This window comes from Coturnix japonica, chromosome W (assembly GCF_054131305.1).
Source record: "Coturnix japonica strain WE chromosome W, WE-NBRP24, whole genome shotgun sequence".
In the NCBI taxonomy this organism is placed as follows: Eukaryota; Metazoa; Chordata; class Aves; order Galliformes; family Phasianidae; genus Coturnix; species Coturnix japonica.
In genome coordinates, this window is record NC_140701.1 from 23,329,491 (window position 1) to 23,343,671 (window position 14,181).

Here is a 14,181-nt window from a genome sequence, read left to right on the forward strand (position 1 = left end):
ACAAGTCCAGACCATTCTCAGAGACACTCCTTCTGCAGTAATATAAAATGTTTTCATTCTCCTACAAGAGTGTAGATCTAGCACCATTACTTGCATTTAATTTCATTTTGTTCAGCATTCCTTATGCAGAAGCAGCATATGGAGCTCGAACCTTCCTCTTATTTTTTATCCCGCCTCCCTGGATATTTTCATGTTTTTCATGTCTCATACCTTAAACCCAACTGCTCTTAGAGTACCAAAAACAGCCTCTGTGCCATTCAGTGTGAATCCTATAAAAACTGCCTGTTTGCAGATTAAGTGAATTATTCAAGTCTACTGAAAATTAGGATTCCCCCAGAACAGGAAAAGGAAACCCCCTGCCTTGACTCTCCTCAAGCAAAGCACCCTCACAAACATACTGTTGTGCAGTGGAGCTGTGTTCCCTTGCCCCAGGCAGCAGATGTGGTGGCAGAAGTCCTGCCAGGGGGCTCCTACCCCTGGGCAGCTGCCCAGGCAGGCTGCATGCTGACCTTGGCAGGCAGCTGAGTCCCATACCCAGCACACAGCCCCTGGGGCACAGCAGGACAGCCCTGGGCACCCGCCTGCAGCCGTGCTGGGACATGCAGCTCCCCCTCCCCCCCTCCCCCCCCCCCCCCCAGCTCTTTAGCTGCAGCACAGAAGCCCTCAGATGGACCAGAAGGCTTTTTACAAAGTATAGAAGCATGCATTACCTGCAGCCAATCTGCTATGGAATGTCACATATTTTGTTAACCCTCTATTAAAAGCAGCTGCATTGCCTACTGCATGAGACTTACCGTGTCGTGGTCTGTGAGCAATGCTCCTTCATAGAGCTCGCAGCCCGCTCACACAGTACATATCTTGTAAGCTTACTCCAATTTCTCTCCTCTACTTCTGTCACCTGCAGGCTGTGCTGTGCACAAGAGCTTCTCCTGGGCACAGCTGTCTCTCTACATCTCTGCCCACTTTTATGAGCTCCCTGTGTACCATGAGCCCAACCTAGCTGAGCAGTAGAGGATGTCATTGAAAGACAACAGTATCATGAATGAGCTTTGAAATCTGTTGAATTTAACACCAGATTTCTAGTGATCAGTGACTAATTCCTGACATGTGGTGAGGCCTCTCAGAGAGTGTTTGCTCAAAGAGGGCACTCATACAATGACAGGACGTCATAGAATCATAGAATCACCAAGACTGGAAAAGACCTAAAAGATCATCCAGTCCAGCTGTTCACCTATCACCAATAGCTCCCACTAAACCATGTCCCTCAACACAACATCCAGTCATTCCTTGAACACCTCCAGGGTCGGTGAATCCACCACCCCCCTGGGCAGTCCATTCCAGGTCCCAAAGTTCAGGACGTGGCATTTGGTCTTGGTTAACCTCATCCCATTGGCTTCAGCCCAGCTCTCCAGCCTGTCCAGATCCCTCAGTATGGCCTTGCTAACTTCAGGGAGATCCACACTCCCAGCCAATTTGGTGTAATTTACAAACTTACACAGGATGCACTCAATGCTCTTTATCCAAGTCATCAATAAAGATACTGAGGAGGACAGGCCTCAGCACAGACCCCTGGGGAACACCAGGTATGCACACAGGTAGGCGTCCAGGAGGGTCTGGAATATCTCCGGAGAAAGGGACTCCCCAACCCCTTGGGCAGCCTGTTCCAGGGCTCCGTCACCCTCACTGTAAAGATGTTCTTGCACACATTCGTGCAGAACTTCCTATGCTCCAGTTTCTGTCCATTTCCCCTTGTCTTGTCTCCACACACTGCTGAAAAGAGCCTGGTCTCTCCTCTTTGACCGCACACCTCAGATATGAGCACTGACATGAAAGCAACCCCCTGCACCTTTCCCCTGTGAGCAGAGCAGAGCAGAGCAGAGACACAGTCCCCATGTATCATGTAGTGTTATTCTGCTTAACAACAGATGAGGCCAGTCTTTCTCTATGCTCCATCTGTGGCATACTCTAGAATTCAAGGCACTGCAAAGCTATGGCTCATCTACGTTCTTGCAATGATGACACCTTAGTATGCTCTGGGCTCTCATTTCAATTGCATCTAAATAAGCCTAGGGTCATACCAGTTGATGGGAAGCTGGCAAATGTAGTCTTATGGTAAGGAAGAGCAAGAAAGATGACACGGGCAACTATGGACCTGTCAGTCTCACTCCAGTGCCTGGTAAAATTCTGGAGAAAATGATGGTGAAAAAAACAGCTGAAGGACATTGGTTGCAGCCATCTCAAGTTCCCGAGGGGAAGGTCCTGTTTAACTTCTGATCTTTTTATGACACGATTATCCATTTAGCTGACCAAGGGAAGCCAGCTGATGTTATCCCAGAGGATTCATTAGAGTTTTTGAGACTACTCACAGCACCCTTCTGGGCAGAATGTTCTGCATACGGCTAGACAGAAACAGAATGTGGTGGGTAAACAGTTGGCCAGTATGTCAGGCCAAACAGACTATAGTCATTGTGTTTCATCGGGCAGGTAGATGGTCATTGTCAGGGTTCCCCAGGGCTCCAATTTAGGGCCACTTCTCTTTCATGTTTTTGTGGATGACTTGCATGCAGGACTAGAAGATGTTCTGAGCAAGTTTGCTGATGAGACCAGATGAGGATGTGCTGTTGCCTCCACTGAGGGTGGAGAGGACTTGCAGAGAGATGTGGACTAGACAGAGAAGTGGGTACCAGTTGGTACCAAGCACCAAGTGCATAAAGCATAACAAGAACAAGTGCCTGATTGGGCATCTCGGTAGGGGCTACCCTGGACATAAACACTGACTGGATATGGGAAATTAAAGGGTGGTCTGACTGAAAAGGATTGAGGGTCCTGGTCAGCATCAAATTGAATGTGAGTCAGCAGTGTGCCCAGACAGCCAGGAAGGCCAATGGTCCCCTAAAGTGCATCAAGCAATTTATTGCTATCTGGGTAAGGGAAAGGATTGTCACCCTCTGCTCTGCGCTGCTCCAGCATCACCTGGAGCACTAGGTGCATTTCTGGGCAATGCAGAATAGAAAGAACATCAAACTATGGCAGAGTGTGCACAGGAGGGCACTGGAACTCAGAGATCTGAAGTTCAGAGTTTCATTGGGATTGACTGCTTGTTCAGACTGGGCCCTTCTCACATCCCACATCCTGTGATGAGACACAGGGCACACACGGGACATGAACTTGACAGCATCCTTGCACCACATGCAGAGCCTGGGATCTTCTGTCCCCATGTCTTTCATTTAACATCATACAGACCTCCATCCCACTGCCCCAGGAAGGGCCCAGAGCCAACATGAGGGACAGGATCTCCCTGCCAAGGGTCTGGGAATCAGGGCTTGTCCTGTTTGCTTCTTAAGACAAAGAAGGATTTTCTTAGCATCAGAGCCACCATGCCAGTGCCTTTGCCTGACTGGAGTCATGGCTTCCAATTATCTGCTCTAACTAGTGCTTTGGGAAGCTTGCTTGCTAATGGCCCTCAGTGGGCCCATTAATACTCCAAGAATCTTCATTGTTACTTCTGCCTTTGTCTTGTTAAGTACTCTGTGAAAACTTCACTCTGCACTGGAGATTGATCGATTCGGCATCAAATGCGCCCTGGGGCCCATTATAACCTAACGAGCATCTTGTTCCTTGTGCCTTCCTGTTCTCCAGGTTTTCAGAACTTGTTCAGCAAAATGGAGAGATATCTAGAGAGAGCTTAAGGAGGAAGAATCCAGCAGACACTTATAGTCTATTTATTTATAGTTGGGTTAAAACAAGTCATTAAAGCAGCACTGAGCAACTGATAGTGATCCAGGATGTCCCAATGACTTCTGTTCTGTTAATGTGTTGACAAAGCTCCTCAACATCCCCACCACATTTCTACTCACATTGGCCCCATGGTACTTGCATCACTTTTCCTCACATCACTCTTCTCCTCTGTTGTCACCCGCTCAGTGCTAAACCGTCTTTGCACCAACTCCCACTGGCTTTCCACAGAGAACCAGCTGCACACAGAAAAAGAAAGAATTCTCTTTATTTATGGCCAACAAACAGAAGGAAAGGTGATGCAATTGAATGAACAGTAAAACAGTGATCAACTGCGTGCCATGTCCAAGCTGCTTCTATTGATGTTTATCTTTCATAGGGAATATTTGCACAAGAAATGAGTTAGAAACAGATAGGATGGGATAGATAGAATCACGGTGAAGGATCTAACAACAGCCTTTTGAGGAATGGAGCAAATTCCAGTAATCTCCCTGGGATAGATCAGCCAGGGATTTGGGAGGTATCAACTTAAAACTGAACAAGACTCGTGAGTATTTCACACATTGAGACTGGTTAACACATTCTTATTGATTTCTATCTTTGTCTTCAGCTCTTTTTTTCACTTTTACTGACATTAATGAACATCTTTCATAATTCATGCTTTTTAAGGTATGAAAAATTAAAAAGAGAGAAAGAGAAAGAGAAAGATGAAAGATGAAAGAGAAAAAAAAGGAAGATAAAGAGAAAAAGGAAAAGGAAATGGAGAAGATAACGACAGAAAAAGAAAAAGAAAGAGAAAAAAAAGACAGGAAGGGCTAGATAGAATCACAGTTAAGGAGTTGACAACACAGTCCATCAGACTTTGGCGAGATGGAGCAAATTTGAGTCATCCCTCTAAAAGTCAGAAATCAGACAGATAATTGGGAGGTATCTGACTGAACAAAGAGCAAGGGATGGGGAAATCTGGCAGGCTGTGGCAGGAGCGTGTGTCTAAATGGCCTGCTGAAAACATGCCCTTAACCACAGCCATTTATTTAGGAGAGCTGGAGACACCTGGAGGTTGAGGGACATCAAATAGGCAGCAGGGAAGAGCAGCGGTGACGCCGGGATTTAGTCACAGGGCACTGGCACTGGCACCACAGTCTGTGTCCCTGAACCTGAAGGCATCTGTGTCCAGCAAACACAATTCTGGAAAAACATCATAGTTTCAGAAAAAGAAAATAAATAAACAATAAAAAAACAATAAAAAAAATCAAATCAACTGAAAGATTCGTATTAACAACTTAAAATGGAAGAAGACTCATGAGAATTTCTCATGTTGAGAAGGGTAAACACATTTTCATTGATTTTGATCTTTGTTTTCAATTCTTTGTCTCAATTTTATTGACATTTTTGAACATCTTTTAAGCTTACGGCCTAAGTATAAATAAATAAACAAATAATTAATTAAATAAAAAGAGATCCATTTGCATCTTGTAATTGGCCTCATGCCCCTTTGACCTTCACTGTTCCCACCAGACCTTCATTGGCGGACAGTATGAGATCCAGCAGAGAACTTCTCCTCTTTGGTTCCTCCATGGCTTGGTCAAGAAGCTGCCATCTGTGCTCTCCACGGATCTGCTGGATGGCACATACCCTGCTGTGCTGTCCCTGCTGTTGTAACTGCAGTGCAAAAGACTCCCAAAGGGGACACAGGTTTGACAACATGAGACTTGCATCTGTCTGCAGAGGGCACCTTCCACTTGCTCTCCATGATCAAGAAGCCAGGAACAGGCACTGCGGGAATCCTCTGTTTGCCATTTCCATTAGCTCTGACCTGCTCTTCCATCCCCAGGCAGAGCTCAGTGCACTCTCACAGAGGGCATGCACCCTTCTTTGACTCCTCGCCCAACCATTGTAAAGACTCTGTATTCCCCTTCCGTTACAGAGCAGTTGTGGAAGCCATTCAACTGTGTCCCTATGGTCCAAACAGGAGCACAGGCCTGCAGCTCATCTATGGTATCAGTGTGCAGAAGGTGGCACACAGACATTAGAGCGATCGTGGGTCCTGGAGTTGACGTAGCAACACGGACACTCCTAGGGCATGGCTCTCCTGAAGGCCCTGTGCTGCTCTTGCAGCTGCGAGTGAACTCACCAGACAGCCGGTGCTATCCCTTCTCTGGCCCTCAGCTGATGCCCAGGAAGAGGTGTCTATCTCAGGGATTTCCCACACGGTTTACAAACACTGGCACACATCAGGAGCAGCCCAGGCACCTTGGACATTACACAGTGTCTGTGTGTGAGCAACTGCCTCCAAGGTGAAGGACTGAGGACTCAGAGCAAGAGCTCACATGCAGGCAACTCCTTGTGCACTTCTGAACTGAACCAGAGGAATCCCAGCTCCTGTGGGTGTGTAGGGTGCGGAATCCCATTTCAGCACCAGGATTTCTGTCAAGGGATGAGACTCCTGCACTGCCTCAGCTGGATCACTGTCCTGCACAGGGAAAGTCCAAACCTCCCCGTCCTTGTCTGGTTGCCCTTTGTGCTTCATCAAACGAACTCAATTAGTACTTGCTATATGTCTCCAATCAGTCACTGACCACTGGACATGTGGTGGTTAATTGAGCGGATTTCAAAGCACAGTCATGATGCCGTTTTTTTTCAGAAGCTGTTGGCCATGAGGACCCAGGGACGTGTCAGGGGAGATGAGTGGGAAGGATAAAAATGGCATAATCTGCTGCTTGCTTGTCCGGGCTCCTGGGACACAGGGAGCTCATAAAAGTGGGCAGAGATGTAGAGAGACAGCTGTGCCCAGGAGCAGCTCTTGTGCACAGCACAGCCTTCAGGTGACAGGAGGAGAGGAGAGAAATTGGATTGAGATTACAAGATATGTACTGTGTGAGCGTGCTGTGAGAACACTGCAGGAGCATTGCTCACAGACCATGACACGATAAGTCTCTCTGCAGACCATGAGCTGCTTTTCATAGAGGTCTAACAATCTGGGACACCCCATAGCAGATATGGATGCAGGCACTGCATGTTTCTTTACTGTGGAACAATACCTCTGCTCCAACTGAGGGCTTCCGTGCTGCAGTATGAAAGCACAGCCCTGAGGGCTGCATGTCCCTGCACGGCTGCAGGCTGTGCAGCATGGGGCTGCAGGCGGGTGCCCAGGGCTGTCCTGCAGAGCAGGGTCCCTGCTGTGCCCCAGGGGCTGTGTGCCGGGTATGGGACTCTGCCGCCTGCCAGGCTCAGCACTCAGCCTGCCCGGGGAGCTGCCCAGGGTGCTGACGGTGACGTGTGGTGTGGGGGGAAGGAGTCCCCCGGCAGGGCTTGTGCTGCCACAGCTGCAGTCTGAGGCAGAGGATCACAGCTCCATTGCACAACAGTATGTTTTTAAGGGTGCTTTGCAAGAGGAGAGCCAAGGCAGGGATTTTCCATTTCCTGTTCTGAGCGAAGGCAAAAAGGATTGGGGGCAGAAATCTAAAAGTGTATGTCTAATTTAAACACATCTCTGAAATGAGCAAATGTTTCATCAATCCATCGTTTGTTCTCTGAACAGTCAGAGAGCAAGGTGAAAACACAGGTTGTGCTTTCAGCCTCTCCTTAATAAAAGGAAACAATCAGTTTAACTTATTGGATTCTGCGGATATTAATAGTTGATTCCTCCTGTAAACAGGCAGATTTCTCTAAGAGAAACTGTAGTGCACAGATGCTGGGTCTGGGGTCTCAAAGAACAGCTGCAGTAAAGTGGAATATATCCAGGATGCTGGGATGTGATTAGGAAATGATAAATAAGTAAGATCTCCTTTATCTTCTACTCCTTAAGGGATGGTGAAATTCATGAAAATAAATACAAGTTCTGGAGTTAAATGAACATTTTCTTAAGGGAAAGAAAAATATTATAGCATAGCAGAAGGAGTGTCTCTGAGAATGGTCTGGACTTGTCATTATCTTCTGCACTCTGAACAGGACTCCAAGACCAGGAACAACAGATGTCCAACAGCAGCTCCATCAGCGAGTTACTCCTCCTGCCGTTGGCAGACACGCGGCAGCTGCAGCTTTTGCACTTCTGGCTCTTCCTGGGCATCTACGTGGCTACTCCCCTGGGCAATGGCCTCATCAGCACAGCCGTAGCCTGCGACCGCCGCCTGCACACCCCCATGTACTTCTTCCTCCTCAACCTGGCCCTCCTCGACCTGGGCTGCATCTCCACCACTCTCCCCAAAGCCTTGGCTAACGTCCTCTGGGGCACCAGAGCCATCTCCTACGCAGGATGTGCTGCACAGCTCTTTTTCTTTTCCTTCTACTTGTCAGCAGAGTACTCCCTTCTCGCCATCATGTCCTATGACCGCTACGTTGCCATCTGCAAGCCCCTGCACTACAAGACCTTGATGGACAGAAGAGCTTGTGCCACAATAGCAGCAGCTGCCTGGGGCACTGTGCTTCTCTATTCACTGCTGCACACTGCCAGTACGTTTTCACTGCCTCTGCCATGGAAATGTTGTCAGCCAGTTTTTCTGTGAAATCCCCCAAATCCTCAAGCTATCTTGCTCGGAATCAAATCTCAGGGAAATTGCATTTCTCATTTTTAGTGCCAGTTTAGCCTTTGGGTGCTTTGTTTTCATAGTTGTGTCCCATGTGCAGATCTTCAAGGCTGTGCTGAGGATGCCCTCTGAGCAGGGATGGCACAAAGCCTTCTCCACATGCCTCCCTTACATGGCCGTGGTCTCCCTCTTTCTCAGCACCGCTGTTTTTGCCTACCTTAAGCCCCTCTCCATGTCCTCCCCACTCCTGGATCTGACATTGGCATCTCTGTATGCAGTGGCTCCTCTGACACTGAACCCGATTATCTACAGCATGCGGAACAGGGAGATCAAGCACGCTCTCAGGAAGGTGTTGCAATTTGTAGTATTCCAGCTTCAATAAAGCACATCTTCCTCACATGATTTCCAGTGATGGCTCTTTATATTTTATGCATCTGTGATTGATTGTGTGTGATATAGCAACCCACAAAAAATGTTATTGAACTTATAAATAAAAATTTATTTCACTTCTTTCCTACCTACTTTCCATTTTCTTTATCCAAGAGCTCATGTAAACATGGAACCAGATTCACTGAATAGATTAAGAGGTACCTAAAAAGCTTTCAAAGTAGACTTTTCCTTAGCTCTTCTCAACCTTGTCTGGGTCTGGGGAGGTACAGCCGCAGATAGCAGCACAACATGCTCTTTTCTTTCCTGCTCTCTTTACAATGCCTCTCTTTACAAGTCCTCTCATTTGTTCTGGCCTGAAAGTCTTGTGTGTCTCATAACAGTCGTTTTTTCTCTACAGCAGCACTCTGGGGCTGCAGTCAGTAGCCAGCAATACGAACGGCTGCTTCAGAGCAGGTCTCCTTGCTGGCACTGCCATAACAAGAGGGCCCCTTCAGAGCAGGACCAGAGAACTGGAGGCCTCTTCCAAAGCCAGTGTAAGGAATATACCACAGGAGCTGCTCCCTGAGAAGACCTTGAGATCTTTTTGTGCTCTTCACTGAGTGACTGGGACAGACTTGAGACAGGACCCAAGATGGGGACAGACTCAGTGTTGTGGTTTAAATTATACGCATTGTGGTAAAAAGAGAAAGTATAACAATTATGAGAAATATATTTATACATATAAAATATATATTATATTACTACATATATACAACATATTCATTTGCAAACACATATGCATAGATAATAATTTATATGCATATCTTTTTGCAAGTCCAAGACCTTTTGCAGGGGTTTTAACAGCCACAGGGTCCACTGTAGGAACTGGAGAGGCTGTTGGGCTGTTGCCGAAGTTGGAGCAAATGCAGAGCTAATTGCCAGAGCTGGAATCACCACAGGACCTGGGACTGAAGTTGGAGCAGCCACTGGGCTCATTGCAGGTGTTGGAGAGACCACAGGGCTGTACCTCCTGGAACAGTGCATCTTCCTTGGGAGGCATTTGTTTCATTTTCTTATAGCAATACTTGGAACAGCTACTGGACCTGTAGCAGGAGTGAATGCAGAGCTCATTATGAGGGTGGAATGACAGCGGGATCTTTCCCAGAGCTTGGAGCAACTGCAGGATGTGTAGAAAAACCTTGGAGCTGCTGCAGTGTCTATGTCAGGAGTTGCAGAGGCTGCAGCACTGTCAGCAGATCCAGCTCTCTGGATCTGGTACACTGCAGTCATGTGTGTCTCTTTAGGATTACCAGGACCACAGCAGACCTGCCCCAAATATTCTGCCAGTTTCTCAGGATCCTGCAGTTGCTTGGAGATGAAGTTCCAAAGCCCTGGGTGTTCCCACCGCTCCAGGCAGCTGCCCAGTCTTTCCCACACCCCCAGCCATGCAGAGCCTTCTCACCTTGGGGCAGATCTCTCAGTGATATTCCTGAATGATATTTTAACCTCAGACATAACCTGAAACACATTAATGACACGTAGCATTGGGAGCGTGCTGGTTTGGGCATCCCACAGTTTCTCGCTCCAATTTACAGGAGGGAGGCAAGGTTCTTTGATATGTGTATACCCGACGTGAGATTAAGAAGCAACGGTTCAAATGTTGGTCCAACCAGTTTATTAAAGTCCTAGGTGTTTTTAGGGAGACGGGGAAGGGAAGATAGGCGATAAGGAAAGTAGGAAATATAAGCAAGGAGTCTTTGCAGAGAGCAAAAGAGATAGTCACCACCGTGGATCCAGCGAGGTACACAGTAGGTCCGTTGATCTCAGGAACTCGTCTGATCACCGCGGGGGATGGGAGACAGCCAGGGAGCTCCGCAGCAAGCCGGTCCCGGGGTTCTTCCGACAAAGTTTTCCCCTCAGGGAATTCTCCGTCAAAGGTGTCTTTGGGAGTTTGTCTCCAAAGTCCCCAGTTTAGCGAGGGCCTTTTATCCCCCATTTCGGTGAGGTTGTTTTTCTCCTTCTTTGAAGTTTGACTCAGCATTTTTGGGAACGTATCTCGGGCAAACACTGAACTTCCAAACAAGCAGGTAAACACACTTTGTAGTAGGGATTTAAACCAGCTTTTGTGACATTCCTGGCCCACAGATAAGCCAGCAAGGGGGGGGGGATCTCTGTCGCCAGACACAAGCATTATCGCCTTCTGCAGTGGTCAGCTCCTTCAAGCAGCACCCCTGAAGAAGACTGCTCGTCCTGCTTCTGCTTATCTTTGCAATTGTAAGCAGAAACACTATGGCACAGTGACAACCAACATCCACCCCCAAGGACACTTAACAGATGTTAGTCAGAGTCTTATCATCAGGAAGGCCTCATGAAGCAAACTTTGAGACAACAAAAGAAAGCCAGTTCTGTCTTTCACACACAGTCAAAATCCTCAGGAGCTATTGGAACAAGCTCCACCAATAGGGAAACAATCATCATTATGGCCTGCAATTGTCCAGCTCCCACAAATCCCTGTGTTATCTCGCTCTGGACAGATGTGCTGTTAACTCAAGCCTTGGAGCCCCACATCGGGCACCAAAATGATGGTGGTTGTTGAACCCAACAGGTGTCTCAGCAGCACATAGTGCTTTGTGCACTGCCCCATTCCCAGTGGAGGAATGCCCTCTGAGCAGAGTCGGCACAAAGCCTTCTCCACATGCCTCCCTCACCTGGCTGTGGTCTCCCTGTTTGTCAGCACTGGCTTTTTTGCCTACCTGAAGCTCCCCTCCATTTCCTCCCCAGTCCTTGATATGACAGTGGCACTTGTGTATGCAGTGGATCCTCCAACACTGAACCCTATTATCTACAGCATGAGGAACAGGGAGATCAAGCACACTCTCAGGAAGGTGTTGCAATAAGCACTATTGCAGCTTCCATAAAGTGCATATCTTCCTCACATGATTCCCTGTGATGGTTCTTTATCTTTCATGTATATCTGATGGTTTGATTTTCTGTGATACAGGAATCTGCAGAAAAATGTTGAAAATTATTTCACATTTTTTCCTAACTACTTTCTATTTTTGCTCTCCAAGAGCTCATGTAAACATTGATCCAGATTACCTGGATAGGTTAAGTGATAAATAAATGCTTTCTAAATAGACTTTTCTTATTCTCTTCTGATCTTCCTACCTTGTTTGGGTCTGGGGGAGGTACAGCCACAGACAGCAGCACAACACGCTCTTTTCATTCCTGCTCTCTTTACACTGCCACAGTGCTCTCAGGACCATTCATTTGTGGAAACCTGAAGGTCTTGTGTGTCTGACAACAGTCCTGTGGTCTCTACAGCAACACTCCGGGGCTGCAGTCAGTAGCCAGCAATATGAACAGCTGTGTCAGTGCTGGTCTCCTTGTTGGCACTGTTGTAATAAGATGGCCTTTTCAGAGCAGGACCAAAGAACTGGAGGCCTCTTCCTAATCTGGTGTAAGGAATATACCACAGGAACTGCTCCCTGAGAAGACCTCAGGATCTCCTGGTGCTCTTCTCTGCGTGAACCATTTCAGATTCAAGAGTCCCATGGAGATCTGTAAGGGAATCAGGGCAGTGCTGTGGTTTAGGATTTACCAGGTTAAAGCTATTAACGAAGACAGAGAAACAGAAAAGGATAATAATTATGACATATGCATATATACATATATGATATATATAGTATACTTTCACATACATATCATATAAGCAGTTGCAAACATACACATCGTTACTAATAGATATGCGTATCTATGGAATCACCACAGGAATCGCCTTGGGGCAGATCTCTCAGTGATGCAATTGAATAATTTTTTGATCTGAGACATAACCTGAAACACATTAACGACACATAGCAACATAGCAATGGGGGCGTGCTGGTTTAAGCATCCCCTGGATAGTCAAAATCCTCAGGAGCTATTGTAACTAGCTCTGGAGCTCCAGGGAAAGAAGAAGAAGTGAGAGGGAGGCTGAGGGTCTTGCCCCACTCTCACTGTATGCACCTTTCAGATACTGGAAGAGAGCGATAAGATCTCCCCTCAGCCTCCTTTTTCCCAGACTAAACAGCCCCAGCTCCCTCAGCCTCACCTCATAGGGTTGATTTTCAAGCCCTTTACAAGTCCCATTGCCCTTCTCTGGACCTTCTCCAGTACCTCTGAAGAGTGAGCAAAGCCTCAAAATGGTGGTAAGGTAACACTTTGCTATAGAAAGGGAAAGGGGAACTTCACAGAAACCAAGACAAAGGGTAACTGTAGATAGTTTACATTTAAAAGGGCAGGGAAAAGGGGAATTACAGACACTTAGTCAAAAGAAAACCAGAGAAGAGAGCAATAAAGATAAGAAGAAACTGTCCGGAGACCTCTGACAAGAAGAAGGATTAGATACCCCTGGGCAAGATGATGCTGACATGGGAGAACGATAGCAGCAGATAACACCAAGAAGAAAACAGAAGAAGAATTTCACCCCAAAACAACGGCAAGGGTCGCGGGGAATGGGGTCAGGGGGAATGAGGGAATGGGGTTGTGAGGAATGGGGCCATAGGGAATGTAATGAATAAGTAATCAAACTGAGGAGGAGACTATTGATTATGTATTAGCTTGACCTATATCTGTAACACACTTTTCTCCTTACGGTGTGCAAGTTTGGTGGAGCTATCCCCCTTGTACCCGGCGCTGCGCAATGCTGGAATAAACATACCTGCTTTAAAACCCATCTTTGGATTATAGAGTTTGATTCCGCAAGTCACCTCCATGTATTTTTGTACTGAGATGCGCAAAACTGAACACAGTACTCGAGGTGAAGCCTCACCAATTCCAAGTACAGGGGCAGGATGGCTTCCCTAGTCCTGCTCATCACACCATTCCTGATCCAAGCCAGGATGCCATTGGCCCTCTTGGCCACCTGGGCACACTGCTGGCTCGTGTTCAGCCAACTGTCCATCAGAACACCAAGGTCCCTTTCCATCAGGCAGACTTCCAGCCACAGCTCTCCACCCCTGTAGGGTTTGCCAAGGGTTGTTGTGACCAAAATGCAGGACCCGACACTTGGCCCTATTGAAACTCATGCCGTTAACCTTGGCCCATCGATCGAGTATATCCAGGTCCCTCTGTAGTGCCCTTCTCCCCTCAGGCAGATCAACACTCCCTCTCAACGTGGTGTCGTCTGCAAACTTACTGAGAATGCATTCAATGCCCTCATCAAGATCATCAGTGAAGAAATATAGGAGCCATACAATATTGCTTCCAAAACCCAAAGATGACAACTGAGATGAATTTGCACAAAACTTCATTTTGTCAGCTACAAGTTTTGTCATGACATAACCAAAGTCAAACAGCATAGCAAAATAAATAACCTAATCCAGCATCCAGAGCTGACGAATAATACAGCAGGGAAAACAAACACCAAGCAAGGAGATGTGCGGTGAAGCTTCCTGAGAAGGTTCAACGAGCTCCACAAAGAGGGAAGCAATCAGCACCATGGCCAGCAGTTATCCAGCTCCCACAAAGCCCTGTGTCATCTCGCTCTGGACAGATGTGCTGTTATCTCAAC

General features: G+C 47.2%; 1 protein-coding gene across 1 annotated transcript in view; it reads left to right on the top strand.

Annotated features, from left to right (window-relative positions):
• LOC146754602 (uncharacterized) overlaps positions 1-14,181 on the top strand; it is a 544,359-nt gene that overhangs the window by 234,676 nt on the left and 295,502 nt on the right. The gene's annotated exons all lie outside the window — the stretch shown is intronic.